General features: G+C 38.2%; 1 protein-coding gene across 4 annotated transcripts in view; it reads right to left on the bottom strand.

Annotated features, from left to right (window-relative positions):
• Nucleotides 1–6718: 6718 nt before the first annotated feature.
• Nucleotides 6719–21713, bottom strand: part of KHDRBS2 (KH RNA binding domain containing, signal transduction associated 2) — a 542840-nt gene continuing 527845 nt past the window's right edge. For all 4 annotated transcript variants that reach the window (XR_013993122.1, XR_013993123.1, XR_013993124.1 and 1 more), the window contains 2 exons: nt 9017–9161; nt 6719–6920 (listed from right to left, as the gene is read on the bottom strand). The gene's annotated coding sequence lies outside the window, so the exon portion shown is untranslated. The remainder of the gene's footprint in view (nt 6921–9016; nt 9162–21713) is intronic.

Genomic DNA, 21713 nt, shown 5'->3' with positions numbered 1-21713 from the left:
ATTTTCAGGAAAGAGGATGATTTTTAAAGGAATTTTGAAAATACTTTCATTTTCACATGACATTTTGATTGGTCTTAATGTGGATAAGCATTTTGAGTTATACCCACCCCCTCAGGAAGTCACAGTTTTTTTAGTGGGCATCTGCTGACATCTATATAACTGATCCTAAGTATTTTTTTTTTCACATATATCATGTTCTTTCTTTAATGCCTTAACTTGTTTATGTTTTCCTTTGTTTATTGTTGTTTTCTCAAACTAGAATGTAAGCTCCATGAAGGCAAAAGTTTTTGTCTTTGTTTTATGCTATTTCATTTTCAGCAGCACGATAAATGAAAACTTATCTCTGTCTGTAAGGAACTCAGTCATTTTATATATATATATATATATATATATATATATATATATATATATACACACACACACACACACACACACATATATATAATGTATATATACATATGTATATGTATATATATGGTATATATATATATGTATATATATTGTAATGCTGAAGAGTAGGTGAGTAGGTGAGCTAGATTTTGTCAATTTGTGGTTTTAAAAATACTGAAATTTTAATCAAAGTCAGTTATTTTGCATTAAAACCTCAAGTCTCTGTAATATGATATTACTTTTGTAAGGTTTGTTTTAAGGATCAAAAAAATTATTATGAGTCACTTAGAAAAATGCTTGACGCAATCATTCCATTGCTGTTAGCTATTTGTCTCCCAAACATCATGTGTAGTATTTTTATTTACCTGATTTATTTTCAAATTTAAAAACATATTTTTAAAATACACAATATGATTCAAAAGTCAAAACTGTATGCAAATTTATACCTTGAGAAGTTTGCTTCTATTCTCATCTCTTTCACTCATTCTTTCTCTCCTACTTTGGTAATTTAAAATTGTTTTGTTTTTCATGTATTCTACTAGTGACTATACAAATAGACTCAAAGGGCCTATTTCATTAATAAATTTAATGACTTTTAATTGAGATTTCTTTCATATTTATATCTTACACATTTAAGGCAGTATCTATTCTTCCCAAAGTTCCTGTGCTGAACTAGAAGGCACATAGTTAGGAATTATAGTTTGTTATTGAAGAGGAAACATGGTCTCTGGAACCAGACTGACTTGAATTGACATTCCGGATCTGCTACTTACAAGATGTGTGGTTCTGTGAAGTTAGTCAGTGCCTCTGAGCTAAATTTCACCATTGCAAAGAGGAAACAATATGTACCTCTTAAAGATTAAATTAAATGTGGTAGTTTTGGAGTTGTGATGCTTAGATCTCCGTTCAAGAGAAACTGCCCTTTATTAAGGGATAGCATGTTCCCCATTAGTAAAGACACTGTAAAGGTCTCCAGCAAGGTGACAGATGCCCATTCAGGAGTTGCTCTATCTCCTCTCTTGGCTGCTGGGCCAATAATGAGGCTTACATCTCAGTATAATCTGGCTGGAGACAAGCTGAGCCTGATAATGGAGGAAAGAGAATACATTCAGAGGGGTTGCAAAAATTACTTAGCACGTACTGCCTGGAGCCAAAGGAATGCCCTTAAGATTGGATTTTGAGGTTGCTTCATCAAGTAGGCCAGAAAGTAAGTCGCAATATGCAAGAATTCATTATATTGTGTGTGTTTTCTAGGAATATAGGATTTAACACTATGGCAACGGTAATGATGGCGGGCAGCCATGGGGATTTGCAGGGAGTTGTGAGGGTGTTTAGTGGCTTCTCTAAGGTCAAAACAGATGTGTGGTCAACAAGGGAGCTGCTTAACATGTACAAGAGGAGAAGGTAAAAATGAGAAATCATGAGTCTGAAAAAAGTCACCTCTATAAAAGACATGATTCCTTGCTTAGTTCCTGTACCTGAACAAATTTTCTGATATGAAATCCATTGACTAAGAAGATGGGAGTTCTAACAGTAAGGATACTGCAACAATACCGCAAGTATAGACTGGAAAGACTCCTTCAGTCTTTGTGGCAGATTTTATGGTGTAAGAGATGTCAGTGGCAGATAATGATGCAGTCTGGAGTTTATAAGACCTAGTGGGGAAAATTACAACATAGGTCCCTGGGGTTCTGGAGCAAGGCAATTCACCATCTGCAGCAGAGGGGTATATGCATTCTGAGAAACCACTCCTGCTGTAAGTACTACTGAGTTCTGGTACAGACAGAGTGGAAACCTTGTCCGTGGGTAATGAATGACCATGCATTCAGAACTATCTATTATAAATTGAGCTCTGTTGGACCTGCCAAGTCAAAGTTGAACAGGCTCATCAGTTTTCCATCATAAGATGGAAATAGTACATCCTGGATGAACCTGAGCAGGACCAGAGAGAATGAGTATGACACATAAGCAGATAGCCCAAACCACTTTGTCACCCACCACAGTTGCACCAGTGGCCCTCCCTCAGTTTGCACATATGGTCTGATGGAGGATGGGTTTGATATGACCAGCTAAAGAAAGAAAAAAGCCTCAGTTTGGATTATGCATAGGTCAGTTTGATACGTGGATGTGAGCTGGAAATGGATATTGGCTGCATTATTGTAACATTCAGGAGTGGCTTCGAAATTCAGTGGAGAGAGAAATCCTTCCCAATGGTTGAAGCTGCAAGCAATTCACATGGTTATCTACTTTGTGGAGAAAGAAGAGTGGTCTGAGGTGAAAATGCATGCACATTCTTGGGCAGAGGCCAATGGCTTAAGACTGGAAAAGAAAGGATTAGAACAGGGAGAACAAGGTGTTCTGGAGTAGAAGTATGTGGAAAGACAAATAGGAGAGGACACAGAGTTTGAAGATTTTTGTATTATAAGTCAATGTCAACCAGAAACCATCTCCTACTGCAGAGATACTGATTAACTAAATAAATAAAATATTTGGCTAGTGATTTCTTAGCCAGAATTGGCAAAATGGGTATACTAACCCAGTAGTAGCAGAGATGGAGGATATACATTGGCCCTACAGCATGGATTCCCACTTACCAAAGCTGATCCAACTACTAGAAGGTTCAACCTTCCAGCAACAGATACCAAGTGAACACTTGTTAACAATTCCATTACACTGGGTTGCTTCATTAAAAGGGCCAAGAGTTCATCCTCACAGGGCTAGCTATCTGTCATGAGTATGGGTACACTTACTGTTCTGACTTACCTTCCCATGAGCTTTAGTCAGCAACACTGTGGAAGCTTATTAGAAGCTCTATTATAGGCATTGAATCTTTCATAACGTCATCCGACAGGGAATCCACTTCACAACAAATTCACTACAGGAATGGACCGATGACCACAGGCTGCATTGACTGAATCACATACTGCACCATACAGAGGTAGCTGATGTCGCAGAATGCTGGAATAACCTTCTAACGGAATGCTAGCTTGATGGCAATATTGTGCATAGATAGGTTACCATACTTCAGGACATACTACGCACACCAAGTCATAGGTCTGAATAGAAAGACTGTATGGGCCCAAGAACCAAGAGGTAGAAAAAGAGTGGTGCCACTTACCATCTACCATTACTCCTAATAATCCTATGTAGGACTTTCTAAATAAAGGGAGCATTAATAATGCTGACCTCATCACTTTTGCATTTGTCTAACAAGAATAAAATATTAAATGCCTGCAATTTCAATTTTGGATTTACGTATTTTTTATCACATTTTCATTAGGGATTGTTTTTTGTAATATGCTTGTAAAAGCTACATTTTAGACATCTGATCAAGAAAGATGAAAAAAGAATTGTTTCTATCCAAGCTAATGTTAATATCAGGCTAAGCATTGATTTCTTTAGAAAAATACACTGTATGCCTTTGGGTTGCTTTCCCAGGTGTATCCTCTTGTCAAGGAGTTGGCCCCCAATTGTACCTCTTGCTGAGTAGCTATGAACACTTATCTATACTGTGTTACCTTTTACTTTCTGACCCAAGTCATATCTCTAAGTCCTCTTTTCTCTCTCTCTCTAGCTTGCTTTGGAATTTCAATTATCTGCTGGAGATTCCACCTGAAAGAGGCTAGGGTTACTTCAAATTCATTTTATTGTCTAACAAAAAATTTGGATGGCCTTTGTCTCTGCTTTGGGAGGGATCCTCTAAATCCTTGGATTTCCCAAATGATAGGAGTGTCTTTCTAATTTATGGTGGGCTTCTTGGGCAACACTTAAATTTATGCTAATGGTGGCTTATGGAGTGCCTCTAGATAGTTTTTACTAACAAGAGGAGTCAAGATGAGGACTGGCCGTGCCAGAGAGACCAATCGTGATTAGAGGTTTGGGGATTTGAGTTCTGTGATATCAGTGTGACCTTTGGCGGGGAGAGAGAGGGAGCTGGCGATTGAGTTCAATTTCATAGCCAATGATTGAATCAATCATGCCTCTATAATGAAACTCCAATAACAATTCTGTACAAGGATGCTTAGTGCAGCTTTCTGGCTGGTGATGTACACTGATATGCTGAGAGGGTGATTCACATTGAGGACACAGTAGCTTCATGTTTGGGAAGCTTCCAGATCTTCCCTTATATGTTTCTTCATTTGGCTGGTTCTGATTTTTAATCCTTTGTAATAAAACTAGCACTTTCCTGAATTCTGTGAGTAATTCTGGAGAATTATAAAATCTGAGGGAACCCCCAACTTTGTAGCCAGTTGGTTCCAAGTGTGGGTGGTCTGGGAACCCTAGATATTGTGCCTGGAGTCTGAAGTGAGGGCAGTGTTGAGAGGGTCTTGACCTTTAACCTAACTTTGACCTAACTTAGGTCACACTTGACCTAACTTTGGTTGTTAGCATCAGAACTGCATTGCCCATTCTTTAAATCCTAAAGCAAAGCATAATCCTCTCTAATGTCCAACCAACTTATTTGCTGAACTTTCTATTTCTCTTCCCACATTATCAGTCATTCAATCCAATTTCTTTTTCCTCCATGACAGTTCTCATATGCTTCTCCTTCAGTTCAATACAAGTTAAACTGGTCTATCCTTATTGTAATCTAGTCCGTATCCTACTACTCCGCTCAAGCTCAAACACCTTTTTCAGAGATGTCTGTTTAGCGTCCACTGTAATACTTCTCAAATAGCAGGCACTCATTTATTTGTTGAATAAATGTCTTTCTGCTGTCCAAACTCTTTAGGATCCCATAAGTTGGTCCCTACGCATCTCTTCAACTCTATCTTCTCTTACTTCCAAAATGAATCCTTTGTTCCAATCCAATTACTTATTACTTTGCTCCCCAACAATATGGGTCCATCTCCATTCTATTGAACAAACTGCATGACTGAAATGCTCCGTTTCCCTCTCTGCTTGTCTAAGCTCCACCTCCGTCAGCCTTCTTGGACTTTTCATTCCTCAGGGATTGCTCTTACTTCTGAATTCTCCTAGCACATAATGTATGCATATTGTAAGTATTGTATGCAGTTCTCATTTGGCTCTTAGTCTAGTAGACCACCTGAAAATTGTATTTTACTTTTTTTCCAGATTCTTTTGAAAACTGTGCCATGGTAATTTGAAAAGAGGCAAATGCAGTATAATTTTTTTGAGTGTGAGCTCAAGGGCTAAGATGTAAAAGTGCATAAAGTTTTCCATTTTTATATAAATTTTCTTCTATCTAATCAGCACAAGCAGTCAAGTCTGACCTGTAAAAATAATGGAGATGGGGAAAATAACTAATTCTGAAGCTGTTCTAATCAACCCAATAATTTAATGTCATTGAAATCTTAGAGGTGATAGTGTCTTTACTATCCTGCTTGCACTTATATGTATAATACAGGAGCCTTCACTATTTTCCGAACACGGAGGACACCATGCTCCAAACACTATTTAAGCATTCCAGCATTCGTCAGCAGCTTTGCAGTCCTCAAGTTGGCATATGTTCTCCCACTACCTGCATGCCCACATATAATCGAAGACTAAATATTGCCATTCTTTAAGTTTCTTATTTTATGGCAAAGAGAAGAAAAACAAGAATCCAGTCTCACTAATCAAGAAGGCTACACGATTCAGCATTCATTTAATAGAGATATGCCTTAGGGAGAAATAGCTTTTCTGTGAGAAAAAGCAACCTTGGAAAAAAAAGTCAAATCCTGAAAGTGACTTCCGGGAATTTACTAAGCCTTTTGGGCAAATGGGTTTTGGGGTGTTAGGTCTACATTTGTTTTAAAGAGCTATAGATGTTCTGAAACTCTCTGATCGATAATAATACTAGGATGCTATATAGCTGAATTTTAAAGTACAGCACATCTAATCTGTGAATAAAGATGAATGTGTTTGAAAATAAAGATAAAGGGAAGAGATATAGTGAAAACTTACTTCTCTGGTAAGTGTTATCTAATAAATTTCAAATTTCCTTGTAAGAGTCCACATTATTTTTACTTACTGTCAATGGAAATACATTTTTACAGATCTTGCTTTGTCAAATCTAATCTTGTAGTGGTTCCATCCCTACACCTGAGTTAATGGTTTCTCTCAAATAGTACTTGCAACAATTTACAGGTTTGTGGGTCAATCCACATTTGAAAACCCTCAGTAAGAAATTTTAAAATGAACTCCCATCAACTCAAAGCGATAGCAAAACTATGTACTGACATAATGCTCTATAAAATGAGATGACAACTGAAAATTTCTGTTATTTTTACTGTCTTATTTCTGCTTCTTCAGTTACTTGTTAAGCATTATATTGAGCCGCAAGAAATCAGACTAGTAGAAAGAAATGTAAACATATACATATTTTAAACACTTCTTTATTTCCCAATTTTACAGATGTATGACAAGATCTGGTTACTGAAGCTCATACTTGGACCTGAATTGATTTCAGAAACGGAAGAGCAAAAACACAGATGGATGACTGCTTTCTGGTGAAGGCCCCCAGCTCCAAGTACTGGAAGTCCCAATGTCTTCCATGGTGAACGGGAATTATCTTTGGAGTAGAATATCTGAAACCAAACCAGAGGTACAGGATTGAGAAAGGCTTCTTGGGAAATTTCTCACATGCAATAAAAGGTTGTGTTATGGCAACAGTGTGGTATATGCTTACAGAGGAGAGTGAAATTCTGAAATTGTGCTTGAAATGAGGAAATGTTAGAATAAGTACTGATGTATTGGGTTTCCTCTCTTAGTAGTCCTCAGACATTGGACCAGAGAAGAGAGTGGCCAGGAGACAGTGGCCAGAGAGGTAAACAGGGAATAGATCTGATCATATCACCAAGAGCTGGGGCTCTATGCATGGAGGACGTAAAATGCCCCAAATAATATCTTGGAGTTTGATGAATGTTTCCAGGGGCCAAGCTGAGTGCCAAAGCTGTATGTCAGAATTTCATGATTCTGCATACACTGCCTATTTGTCTCTCAATTCTGTGGCTTTTTAAGCTCCTTAGTGAGAAGCAGTATTGCTAGAAACAAATTATTTTAGGTTTTATATTGGAAGCCCCAAGTCACATTTCTCCCTTTCTTTGATGACTATCTATTTTCAAAGAAGTTAAATTTGATCCAAGTTTAGGAGGTAGAAAAAGGATAAAGTAAGAGAAAGGCAGCATTTTACCCAGAAGAGACACATCAGTACGTTTTTTGGCATCAGAAACACAATATCTAATTCAGGAAATGTTTATTCAACAATTATTTTGGAGCATTTCCTACAGGCTATGAGGATGAGTAGAACATGTTTCTGCCCACAAGAAACTTACATCCTACTGGAGGAATACAGACAGATAAGCAAAAAAAATGACACTACAGTATGTTCCACTCTGATGGAAATCGTGTTTGCCGGAGGTACTCTGGGAAGGGAGATATACCTAACCGACATAAAGGACAAGGGGGAAGGGTCAGAAAATATTTTCAGAAAAGTAGTGGCTGAGACGTGTTTAAATATCAAATACATGTGCTTGTGACTGTGGACAGGGCTATCTGTTGAGTTGTGACAAGTAATATATCAGTGCTATCAAAGACGAGTTAGTTTTGGCCCTTGACTGTCAAACTGGAGAATTTTGATCTGATAGAAATAAGAGATCATCTAAGATTTTAAGCTGGAAGCAACAATATGGCAGAAATGCTTCTAAGTCTTTCTCTCAGTAGGGCAATCAGATGAAAAGAGATTGGAGGCAGGAAGGTAATATGTGTTGTCAACAACTTAAGTGTGAGGTCATGGAGACCTGAATCTAGGATGACGGTTATAGGGAAAACACAAATTGTCAAAATGTGAGTCAGGATCTGAATTTGTCTCAAATTTTGTTTTCTTTTTCTTTTTTTCCCCCTGTCAGGAGGAAGTCATTTGATTGAAACAGGAGGGAAGAAAGCCATAAATCAATCAACAAAGGCAGAGGGCACTCAACTGATTACTGGTTCAAAGATTATGAAACTCTTGTGAGATGTAAACACAGGATTTGAAAGAGAAATGAAAATAGATGGAAACAGGGAAGAAGGTAAAAGTTGGTTCCAAGATGAAGGTATTAGTGTCCATTTGCACGCCCATTTATTCCTTTAACAGTGCTGCGGTGGTTGTTTAACATTATGAAATGTTCTAAAAGAAAACAGGAATGCCTAGGTTTGTGAAAAGATTGGCCAAATAATGTGAGTATGGCCAACAGAAATTTGTGAATTAAAATAAATTTTACTATATCTAGCAATGGATAAATATTATTTTAATACCAAAATGATTTTTGGAAAAGATTGTGTTATGTGACATTTGGGTTAGTCTTAGGATGAGAATTAAGCCCCACTTAAAATAATTTATCATGATAAATAGAATGGAGAAAAGGAGGAAGAAGAAATTTAATGAGCACTTATGCTATTCCAGACACTGTGCGAGGTGCTTTATTAGAACAAAAAAACTTCTTGAATTTGAATGTGTACATGTCCTAGTTTATCATTTTGCTTGAGAAGTTTAATAGAATGACATTGAATTCATCCTAATAAATAAGGTTATAGCAATAAACAATTAAAAATAATTTAGAGTCAAAAAGTAAACGTTCATATCAATTTAAAAACAGTTACAAACAATGTAAATGGCATATTCTTGATTATACGTAATTCGTACCTTTGTTTCTATGTAATTATAGTTGTTGGTGCGTGTGCTCTAGGTTCAGTCCCCAAGAGGATGGCAACTTTTGATCTTCCTGTTGGTAGAACCTACTTTTTGACAGGGCCATTTTTCTCAGGGATTGATCACCTCAAATTCATCACTGCCAAAAGAAAATTAATAAATCAGATATTTTTTTGAATCCTTGTTTGCAGTAATCATCTCCAAATATGACGGGCAGTGTGCACTTGCCCAAATGTAAGTCAAAAACAATGTTCTTTTTCTTTAAACATTCTAATTTATCTGAGTTATCTTTTTTGAAGTATTCGTGATTTGACATAAAAAAAAAGAAAAAAAAGGACTGAGTAAAAGCTTACTTAGAACAAAATAAATTACCCTTTGATATCCAGTGTGGCAAACCAGTATTTGAGAAAAAATAGAACTTCACAAAAGCTTAATATATTCAGTATTTGACAAAGTGTGACCCATTTACTGAAGCGGAAAATGCACCACAGGTTTTCCAGTGTTTCCCTTTTTTTCCTTCTAAAAGCAGATAAATCATATTTACAAGCCAAAGAAAAGAAATGCATCTAGACTTATTTAGGGAAAAATTGAGAGAGAAGCGGGGTGGGGGACAAATACAGTAATTTTGACTCAGAATGATACTCCCAAAATAAAATGTGGTGGGCTTTAAAAGATTTCCTAGGAATGTCAAAATGTGGAAAATATTTGGTGAATTTAGATAAAAGAAACTAGTAGATCCCTTTAAGCCTTTTAAAGACTGTGAAGACACTGACGAGTTTATAAAAGTCACATGTTCACGTTGCCGTTTTTCATAGGAAACTTCTGAGATTTTTGTCAGGATTTTAAATATGCTGGAAAAAGAATAAACAACATTACAATACAAACCCTTACCCTGACTTACATATTCTCCTAAGTGCTCATCTCGGTGGTCGTACTTTTTACATTTTCTGTGTGTCCCAGTTTATGTTGTCTCTTCTACTAGACTGTCAACTCCTTGAGAATGGGGAGTTGTCCTATACACCCCCACGTGCCCAGTCCCTGGTACTGCACTTAACACATAAGATGGATCAACAAATGCTTGCCGAATGTGAGAAAATGGGGGGGGGGGGGAACCTGATCATTTGGACAATTCTTTATGAAAAGGGTATATATTACTGTATAGATTGAGTATTTTTATATTAATCAAGTATTTAAAATTGCCGATTTGGTCACTGAGTATGTTTGAATATCTTATACTTCCGAAAAGAAGTTACCTAATAGAAAACTCATTTACACCACTTCAACAGTTTTATAAAAATACCAAAAAGCAAGTGATTGTAATTAATATTACTTTAAACATTCCAAGTGGTGAATATTATGTGAATAAGGTAGAAGGAGAATGTCTGAGAGATTTCACTTCTCAGCCACCTTTTTAGATTTCTTGGATCTTTTAGATTTTTTAGATCCACGCTTTAAGCCAAAGTCAGAAATGGGACTAAAGTTTAGTTTTCCTAACAATCTAGGTGTCTTGTCTTTTATTTAGTTAGATATAAATTTTAAAGTATATAGAGGGATTAAAAAGGCTTTCAAATATGTTCCTTTATTCATTAACAATCATTCCAAACGGCCTGATAGAACATATCAGATGTAGCTAGAATGAGTTGTGTCCTCAATGCTGCAGATCAAATTTTAAAAAATACAAAATTGAAGATAGCTTTTGGGACCCTTGAAAACCACTTCCGGTCTACAGCCATAAGGAAAGAAATGATCAATAATCGTGCCTATTTGGTTCATTCGTTTCTTTTAATGAACAGACCTCACAACTCACTAAAAGCATTCTTGCAGGACTGGGATGGGTTTCAGTTCTCTGGTGACTGACAGAAATAGAGCCTTTGATAAAACCTGCAGGAAGCTGCACTGCTCCCCACCATCTTTCCTACCCCCTTCTGTACACCCAGGTGCTGTTTAACTCGGAATCTCCGTACAGAGATTCTGTATCTCCGTACAGACTGAGAAGCAGTTGATCAGCAACTATCAGCAAAATTCTCCCCGTGATTCTTAATGCAGTTTAGTTTAGGCAAGCATCCTAAACTGTGGATTTGTTTCAAATACGTAAAGTCTAGCAAACTTAGGAATAAAGGCCTCAAGAAGAAATGGGCACTGAGTTGGTTGAATCATTTCATTAATATTCAATAGGACCATTTCCATGTCTAGTCACTGCCTTAGTTCAAGTAAGCATTAATTTGTCTCTAATAAAGTGCCATTAATACTGTGGATACTTATAAACTGCTTTTAATAAATGAACATCTGGATTACTGCAGCAGCCTCTTAACTTGTGTCACTTATTCAGGTTTCTTCCAGTTATTATCTATTTTATATCTAACTGCTATGAACAAAAAAAAAAAACCCTGTCTTGAATTTCCACCAATATTTAATTCCCTGCTTATGCAGCTAGAGTTTGCTTATTTAACAAAAACAAAACAAACAAACAAACAAAAAAACACTCTTGTGCCTGAGATTAAATGTTGCCTACCAATTTTCCCTAGATTTTCATTTCTTTTTATTCAGTTAATCTCCTATTACTTCACTGCATCTATATTTTTCAAAGAACACATTTTTGGGGGTGGGGGGGTGGGGAGTGTCTACCAAAAATTTAAATTTGGAATGTCGTAATCTTAAAACAATGTAAGTTTAAGAATTTCTAAAATAGTATACCAGCCTGTTGGCAAACAAAGGATAGAAGGTCTTTGTGATTTCAGAAAATGCCCCTTTCTTAGATCAAAGTCAGAGGTGATTTGGGCAAGAATGGAAGAAGGTGTGGGGATAAAAGAAGTGGTGACTCACTGGGACTTTCTCTTTAACAGTTGCTTCAAATGAACAGTGTAGTTACCAATCAAGAGTAAATTTACTAAGCATACACATAATTCTGTAGATGGGGTTTTCAGAGATTTCAGTATTAGAGTTACAAATGACATGAAATTATGTCCTGTCCTAATGAGGGTAAACTTAGATCAAAACTCTCAAAAGGCATGAGAGATGGGGAGACTTTGAAAAGTCTGCTTGTACGGTGAGAACCTTCATGCAAGGCCTGGAATTTAAATTGAATGCTTTTCTTCAACAAGATTATTTAAACTCTTGGATTCCTAGTTTCTGTGTCATTGGAAAGTTGCTTTTGAGAATAGTACCATCTTTGATTTCCGAGCTCTGCAAAATCAGTTATAATTTTCCACTTCACAGAGTTCATAGAGTGCCAGAGAATCTGGGCACACCTGCCAAGCAGCTCTATTAATAAGTGTCTATTATGAGAAAACTATTGAAACAAAAATGTAGAAGCACGTTGTAGAGTTTACTTCTTCACTTGTTTTCCCTCTCTCATTGTTTTCTCTCTCTCATCATCCATGCATCTCTCATAAATATACTCTCCAGTTTCTGCCAAATGGTCCTAGACTTTCTCGTTTGCCTAAACCTTCCTAGAACTTTTAACATTTCAATTCCACGTTCAGAAAATGTTCCTGATTGCAACTTCCAGAAAAACAGTCTTCATTCAACCAGATTCCCCTCCAGTTCAAGCGGTTGTTTTCAGTCTTAGTGGTTGGCCCTTGGCACAGGGCGCAGCAGCACAAGGTGGCTGCTGGGCAGCTGCCGGCCACTCATGGCAGCACACGGTAGCTCACAGCACCCAGCGGCAGCTTACACAGCTCACTGGCCCTGTGGGAATCGAACCGGCGACCTCGGAAGTAGGAGCATGGAGCTCCAACCACCTGGGCCACCAGCCAGCCCGGATACTTGGGGCCTTTTTTTTTTTAATTTTTGGCCTTTCCCCCCCCAATTTTTATCAGGAAAGAACAAGTAGGAAATGAGTACTTAGGACGCATATTTAAATGTGCAACCTCTGTTGTCTTTATATACCCTACTGTCATGAATCTAATGATAAAATAGGATCACTGAGAAATGATTGTGAAAGCATTCTGTAAGTGGTAAATTATTATGGAAATATATTTACTGAGAGTAACAGTAAGAAGTTGGCATAAACAGGATATGAACCGGCAACCACAGCATTAGGAACACAGAGCTCCAACCACCTGAGCCACCAGCCGGTCCAGATGTTGGGCCCTTTTTTTTTTAACTTTTGGCCTTTTCCCCCCCCAACTTTTATCAGGAAAGAACAAGTAGGAAATGAGTACTTAAGGTGCATATTTAAATGTGCAACCTCTGTTGTGTTTATATCCCCTGCTGTTACGAATCTAATGATAAAATAAGATCACTGAGAAATGATTCTGAAAGCATTCTGTAAATGGTAAATTATTATGGAAATATGTTTACTGAGAGCAACAATAATAAACTGGTATGTGGGATTTTCATACTTAGGCCTATAATTTTAGTTGTTTATATGTCAAAGGAGGGACCACCTCACTTAGTATTTTCACAGCTTTTCCTAAGTCAGTAAAACATAATGTTTATGTAAGTTAATATGTAATTATCTACAGTTATATATAATCACAGATAATTACATAACATAAATACAGAATTCTAAAACATTCATTAACCATTCCCCCCAGCCATAGAAATTAATTCAGTTCAGTTATTAGGTGTAACACACAAGTTATTTAAAAAGTCAATTGTAAGACACACTTATTACACTTTTAAATCTTGAAATCAGGGTACTTCTCATAATATCCAAAAACTTGCTGACTATTTTTTATACTGTAAAGCTTTCATTAATAATGTCTTACAATCAATTTTGTTTCATAGTTAAGGAAGTAGAGAATATTGTACCACCACATGTCAGAAACTTTTTGTGGATATAAATTTATATTACAGTATTAGCCTCCGTGATATTTAAAGACTTCCTATGAAGTATTTATGAATGATTATTCTACCTTAGTCATTATATGCTCTGATGTAGAGGTCACAGACTTCTCTAGTATTAGTTTTTGTTTTCAAAGGACAAATTGTGAAAGAGGAATATGTATCTTATTTAAAAAAATATATGCAAGTGATGCTCTAACACATTCATGCCGTTCTTGGACTAGCCTTGCTCCCTTAAATTAAACTCAAAAGATAACAGAGCTGAAATCACAAAACAGGTTCTAATTAAGAATAGAGAATTGCCTCAGAGGTGACTCAGATTCGGATCTTACATACAACTTGACCTAAATGCCATTTTTTCTTTATTTTAAATTTCTTGAAAGAAAGCAAAACCAAATTAGTATAATATTAAAAGATATACTTTAAAATGACCCTCAGTATTACGACATCATGAACTAGCTGCCTTTCTAATTACTTGAAATATTTTCACATTATTCCATTATCTCTACGTATGGTTCCTACGGTACAATATGTGAGCCCGATGTCCCACAGTCTCTGTTCACAGTGAGAGTAGAATCTAACTTCAGACTGAGAAAGAGGACTGGATAGTAATATCATCATCAGGAAAGCGAAAGGTGCCCACATGTTCCCCAGCCATTTGAAAACTTGTATCTCCACTTTATCAGCGCTACCCTTTTCTATACCCATTTTAATAGAGTAGATTGCATAATTTATCATTTGTTCACTCACTCATTCAGAAAATCTTTATCTAGCAACCTGCGTCAGGTGCTGTGGTGGAGTTCTGGAATTTAGAGACGAACACATATTCTACCTTCAAAGACAGCTTCCTGTGGAGGTAGACAATTAACAACCAGATACTTCCAGAAATGTGTGGTAGAGCAGTAATACAGAAATATCCAGGAACAGAAAAAAGGGCAGTCATTATGACACAGCTTGGCTTAGTCTGGGGGAGACAGGATTTTGTCTAGAGGAGCCAGTGTCTATAGAACATGTGCATGTTTTCCCTCTTCACTAGAGATCACATTTTGAAACTTCAGATTTAGTCCTGGGCCCTTTTGCTTGATTTCTATACACTCCTCCTGGAATGTTATCATTCGTTCTCATGGCCTTAATGCCATCTCTATGCTAATTATTTCCATTCATACATCTGAGGGCAGATTTTTCCTTTGAGCTTCTGCAAGGGGTTCACGGGATTTTGTGGCTGAACAAGGAAAAAGATTTGACCACAAGGTGGCAGTAGCGTACACAGACTTTATTGGGAGCAGCTGTGACAGACTGGGGAAGTCCCTCACAGGAGTCTGTTTAGAGACAAAGGCTCATGGCTGCTACTCAGAAGCCGAGGAGGATGAGGGTATTTCTGGGAGAGACGGGAATTGGAAAGGGGGCTTTTGTGTATAGGCAATATTGCGCACATGCGTGGCAGGCAGCCTCTGGGTCAGAGAGCTCAGAAGGGCAGCAGTGGCTGGGGGTCTTCATGGCCCAGGGTTTATCTATTGCTAGCAGATGTGAGGTGAGATTTCGTGGAGGTATAAAAAACAGGCAGGCTCTAAATGGCAAAAAAAAAAAAAAAAAAAAAAAATCTGCTTGTTTGGCCTATTTTAAAAATAAATGGATGTGTAAAAATTTGATTTTGTTTTTGGCAGGCTTTTGAGCTAATGGGCCTGCAGTGAAAAAATAAAAAGATCTAGGGGCCAGTACACAGAGGCCATCTTTGGCTCGCTTGTATAACAGCTTCATATCAGTATAACCAAATGCTTATGTAACATCTCCATTGGGGTGTCACATACATATCATGAAATTAACCCGATTGAGACAGAACTCATGGTGCTTCTCCAAGTTTTCCTTCATGGTAAATGAACTATCATCTAGTATTTGAGGCAGAAACTTAAGAGTCACACATGGTTCCTCCCTTTCCAATCTAATCCATCATCACATTGTGTCATTTCTACCTCCTAAGCACCTCTCGAATCTAGTTTTCCACACCCCCATCGCCAACACTTAAGTCTAAGCTACAAATCTCTCTCACCTGGATTCCTTTAATAGAGTCTGCTAGGTTGTCTTCCTATTTTACTCATATCCTCTTTCTCTCAATTCCCCATATGGCAACTAAGGTTATCTTTTGAAACATACATCATGCTCATTCTGCCCCCTTTGTTAAATACCTTTTAACAGTGTCCGGCTCCACATTGAGAATCCCCAAGTCAGAAAACCCTGCATGATGTGACCTGTCCCTGCCCTCCACCTTCTTCTCACGCCATCCCCCATTGCTTAACGAGTGGCCAATCACAGACCCAGTGCCGTGTGTATGTTCTCTGCCACACCGCGACCTCGACTTCTGCACTGCTGTCCGTTATGCTCGAATGTGCAGCAGAACTCTCAGCAATCTGAATGACAGCTTCCTTCCTTCCTTTAGGTGTTGCTTAAATGTCTCTTCCTCAGAGAGGTCTTCTGTAATTGGCCTAACATAGCCCTCACCCTCCCTGCTATCTATTCTTCTTATTCTGCCTCAAGTGCTCCATTTATTGCTGGCATAATAATGATCTTAACTCGTAAGTGACATACTATGTTTTTGTTTATTGCTGCATACCCTCTCTAGACTGTAGGTTTTATGAAATGAGAGACTTTGTCTTATTCACTGCCTTTTTTTGTTTTATTGCTTTTTGTTGTTGTTGTTAACCTAGCACTTAATATAATGCCTGGCACATGATAGAAAGTAAATAAATATTTGTCAAATGAAATACATAAATATGTTCATAAAGAACAAATAAGCAGGGAGGGATGCAGTTAGATGGGAAGGTTTTTTTTTTTTTTTTCTTTTCTTTTTTTTAAGGGCTAAAGATGCTATTGTGTTACATATGGAAAATTTAATGCCTTTCTTGATGAAATAAAGGAATTCAAGCAGCTCTGGGGAATATGAATAGCTTTTGAATGAACAGGTTTGACAATTGTATTGCTTATAATTCCTTAACAAGGCTGGGGTTATTAAAAAGTAGATTCTGTCAGCTGTTCTCTAAATCTTTTAGACCGTGGGAGATGAAATAAGAGTAATCATTATCTTCAGGTATTTAAAAGGTGTATGAAATAACATTTTGTATCAGGAGTAAGAATTAAAGAAAAAATTTTATCAACAGGACATAAAATCTTAGAATTCTGACCTTCTACCATGTGTTTTTACATTTATAATGCATCTACACCTATATTTCATTTTTCATACTTACTATTACTTATGTGTGCATTCTCTGTCTGTAGAATGGGAATTTAATCATTCTGCATTGAAGTAAACCTGCCTTAATTCGGTGATAGCAGCAAAACTGGTAATACAAAACTAAGAATATGATTATTGAACATTTACTGAGTATTTACTTTGTGCCAGGCATGATTCTAAGGGCTTTACATGTTCTAACTTACTTGATCCCATAAGAAGCCGTACGAGTCAGGTACTCGTATTGTCTCCACTTTACCAATGTTGCCTACAATCTCACAGTTAGAAAGCAATGGAGCCGGGAGATAAAACCAAGCAGTCCAGCTCACAGTCATTTACCGACCACTGCTCTCCATTGCGTACTCCTAATTATGTCCCACTCTTTCTTTTTAGTGATCAGAGTTTTTATGTAAGCTAAAGGAGTGGACATGCTATGGATATCTTCTAAAGAGAGCAGGATTGCTCTCATAGAGAGGAAACAGAAGGTTGAAACAGCAAATGTAGGGATGTCCAATTTGTTTTTTGGATATCGATAACTTTTTGCTAACATATCTGTAGATTTTATTAGTGGATAGCACCAAGAGTGGACAGCAGAGACTTTCTTGTCTTCCTCTTTCCCCTCTCCAGGTGAAAACAGAGAAGTCTGTGAGCCCCTTTCTGGGAGGAGCCAGACTACAAATCTGTGAAATTTTGGATTAGAGAGAACATTGACTCCTTTCTTTTTCTATGCTTCTACTTCTCTCCTTTCACTTTTTCACTGTAATACTTAGGATGACATGACTAAGATTGGAAAGAATTCTTTGTTCTTGTAGTTTCATGCATTCACATATTATTTATTCACCAAATATTTCTGAGTACCTATGATGTGCCAGGCTCTGTGTTAGGCTTGGCTGTTATGTGGTAAAGCAAGCTGTGGTAAAGAAAATCTGTGGACGGAAAGAGAGAATGAAAACATAAAACACGCACATATGTATGCTCATACATGTGGGTGTTTTTTGCATATATTGCTTACACATATACATACATATACTTTATATCTACTATATATTTTACTTATTTGTATACATTTAACTTATTTATTCATGTGCTCAGTCTACATATATTTTATATGTATGTATATATGAGGTCTGAAAATTAAGTTTCTGATCTTGTTGCAATGATGTTACTAACCTTTTTTGATATCAGAGGGATTATTTGTTATGAATTTGTACCAACTGGACAAACAGTTAACCAAGTTTACTATATGAAAGTGTTGAAAAGGCTGTGTGAAAAAGTTACACAAATTGAACTTTTCGCCAATAATCCATGGCTCTTGCATCATGACAATACACCAATTCACATGGCACTGTCTGTGAGGGAGTTTTTAGCCAATAAACAAATAACTGTATTGGAACACCCTCCCTGATCACGTGATCTATCACCAGTGACTTCTTTACCCGAAGACAAAGGAAATATCGAAAGGAAGATATTTGGATGACATTCAGGACATCAAGGGTAATGTGACAACAGCTCTGATGGCCATTCCAGAAAAAGAGTTCCAAAATTGCTTTGAAGGGTGGACTAGGCACTGGCATCAGTGCATAGCTTCCCAAGGAGAGTACTTCGAAGGTGACCGTAGTGATATTCAGCAATGAGGTATGAAGCACATTTTCTAGGATGAGTTTGTGAACTTAATTGTCTGAACTTGTAGTTCCGAATTATCCTAAGTGCTATGAAGGAAATGAATATCTTCAGTGACAGAGAACCAATTATCAAGGGTGGGAACCAATTATCAAGTGAGTCCTTCAGGGGAGGTAGCTTAGGGATATTCCTGGCTCTACAGAAAAGTGCCAAAGGTGTCTGGCCAAAGGTTGACGTTGCTGTGCTACCCAGCCCAGCCCAGCCCACAGACGCCCCGGTCTGAAATAAAGGAACCACCCAGGGGACCCAAATGCCCAGGGTTCCAGCTGCAGAGTAATGTGTTCCTTTGACAAGGAACTAAAAATACTAGCACAGATACTGGTGAAATCTAGAAGATACTTAGTTCACAAGTCTACATTTTGAACATGCTGTGAAGAGATAGCAAAAGTACCTCTGACTGAAAAGCTCTGAATCTAATTAGGTAGAATAAACAGATGCATGAGAAATGACACCAGAGGCAGTGGACCAAAATGTGCAAAAGGAGCCGTCCTAAATGGGATAAACAGAGCACAGTTGAGCTCATCCTTTTCAAGGGAAATGAATTACAGACATGGCATTTACTTAATTGATGGTGAAGGCAGTGGGAATATATTTAGATGGACACTGAAATTTAGGAAGACAGACACAGAAAGAGGGTGCAACTACCAGTGAAGGACAACACAAACAAGGTAAAGAACTGAGAAGCTCTGTCCTAAACTTGTTCAAGTGCCATGGTTCCTCTGTGTGCCTATTTCCCTATGGATCAATGTTGTTCAACAAAACATAAGCACTTGTATATACGGGGCACAAACACTAGGCATTTGTGAAACAACCAGTGTCTGCTACGTGTTTGTTACTAAAATATCCTTTGTTAAAAAAAACGAAACCAAACCAATAAAAACCTTTCATTTCATGACCCTAATACTAATTTTTGTCCAGCATGAGAGGTCTTGGAATTTTCAAAGTGCTATTCAGAATCAGTTCAAAGTATATATTTTGAATGATTTCTAAGTGCCAAGGAAGTTACGGAGCTCCTGTGCTGCAAAGATGCAACCCAGTCCTTTCCTTTTGGGGCTCCAAGACTAACATGAGACAAAGAAACAGAGTATTTCATATGACGCAGTATCGAGGCACAAACGGGACAAGCGGAGTCGCTCAGACAATGAGTAGGAAAGTTCAGAGAATATTTCTGGAAATGTGGTTATTTGAGAATTCACAACAGAAGAAAACAAAATCGTAGGAAAACAATCGTTTCAGGAAGGAGAAGCAGCATGGGCAATGCAATAGGATGGGGTGTGCTGAAAAAGGTGAACAATCTTAATAAAATATTTTTAGAAACTGCATTTGTCTCGTGAGGTGGCATGCGGAGTGGGGTATCAGCTCCCACTCCCCACATAAGAACGCAGGACATGGTGAGGCCAAAAAGGAACACCCACGGAGCCATAGGTAGGGGAGTCATACCACTATAGTCTTGCTGGCGGCTGGGTTGGAGACACAGCAGGTTGCACGATCTACAACCTGCTATCCGCTACTCTGCCAACCAACCAACCTCACTTGCTAGCTGCAATCCACCCTACTAACTGCAATCTGTGCTTACTAGCTCAGCCACCATCTTCTTGCTAGCCCTGATATGCTGTTAGAGTAGCCACGGCAGTTATATTAGTGTCCAATGACTCACTTGTTACAGCTGACAGACAACTAGCTATAGCTGACGGCCATCCAATCACAGTTGATGGCCATTTACTACCTGAGCCAGCACCTTTCCACGTGAGGCCGAGAGCCTGGAAACTGCACTCCTGGCTCTGTCCCCACAGCATTAATGTGCATTTCAATGTTCAAATTTCAAAATAATTTTAACAAAAACACATGGTGTACAACCCTACTTTGATACTTTTGGATTAAGAATATATCTCTAAAACTATTATCAATGCCCTAAAACCATTTTAAAACTGGTTCTTTTGTGGCCCAAATTTCCTTCCTTGGAAAGAAAGCAGCAGTGACAGCATTTTAGAGTGTTTAACAGATCACAGATCCATATTGAATCCTATCAGTCATATATGTGGAAATAATCTGGGGACCCTATCATCCTTTATGATGTTTTAGGAAAGTTACTAACAACCAGCTGTAAATCAGCTCCCTGCAGTGAATTTGAGGGGTGTCACCAGAAGAAGGGACAGCTAGGCTAACAAGTAATGGCTGAGTGTCTTGTGACCCTACTGTTAACAGAAACTAAGAAAAATAACTTTTCTTTGCCTCCATCTTAGGACCATGGCACAGAGCAGGCTTAAGGTAGAATCTTCATTTAACTGCAAAGGGAAGAGCGATAGCAGGAGTTCACACTCCGGAAGGTCCTCTGAGATCTTTGGGGTGAATACAGAGTAAGTGCACTTCCAACAGTGTTACTAGCCTAAGAATTCAGTAGCCTGCGTTAGACCTTGGAACAGTCAGGGTCCAATCAAGGAAAGCAGGATTCACTTGGAATATTTAAATGGAGGACTCTCACACAGGGGCTTGATGAAAGCACAAAACAGGTGATGAAAGAGACGACTAAGCCAAATAGGGAAAAGTGAGGCAGCCCAATTTCGCAACAGAAGCAAGTCACAACCAACCCCAGGCTGGAAGGACGCAAGGACCAGGAGGAGCTAGCGTAACACAGGAGCCTTGGGTTCTTTGGTGAGAACTGGAGCTGTGGACGGCTTCCGTGGTGGAAGGTGGAGCATGGAAGAGACAAAACTGCTCCCTGAGAAGGTGCAGGAAGCAAACTGAGTGTCAGGAGAAGTGCCCCGGCCCCTCCCTTCTCCCCAACCTCAAGTCTTCTGCCATTGCCCCACCTCCAAGCTCCCACTGGCAGAAGTCAGCTGCAAGTGCCCAGGGAAAGGAAGCCTCAGGGTCAGATCTCCTTCTCTGCCATGGAGCCGAAGGAAGTACAAGGAATGGATCCAAGAGCAAACTGACCCAAGACCCAACTGCGAGAGTTAAGGTACAGAATTCACAGGACTACCCTGCTGGAAAAAGGAAGCC

Source organism: Rhinolophus hipposideros, assembly GCF_964194185.1.
Source record: "Rhinolophus hipposideros genome assembly, chromosome: 3".
NCBI lineage: Eukaryota > Metazoa > Chordata > Mammalia > Chiroptera > Rhinolophidae > Rhinolophus > Rhinolophus hipposideros.
Note: the sequence above shows the minus strand (reverse complement) of the source record. Positions and strands in the feature narration are given on the sequence as shown.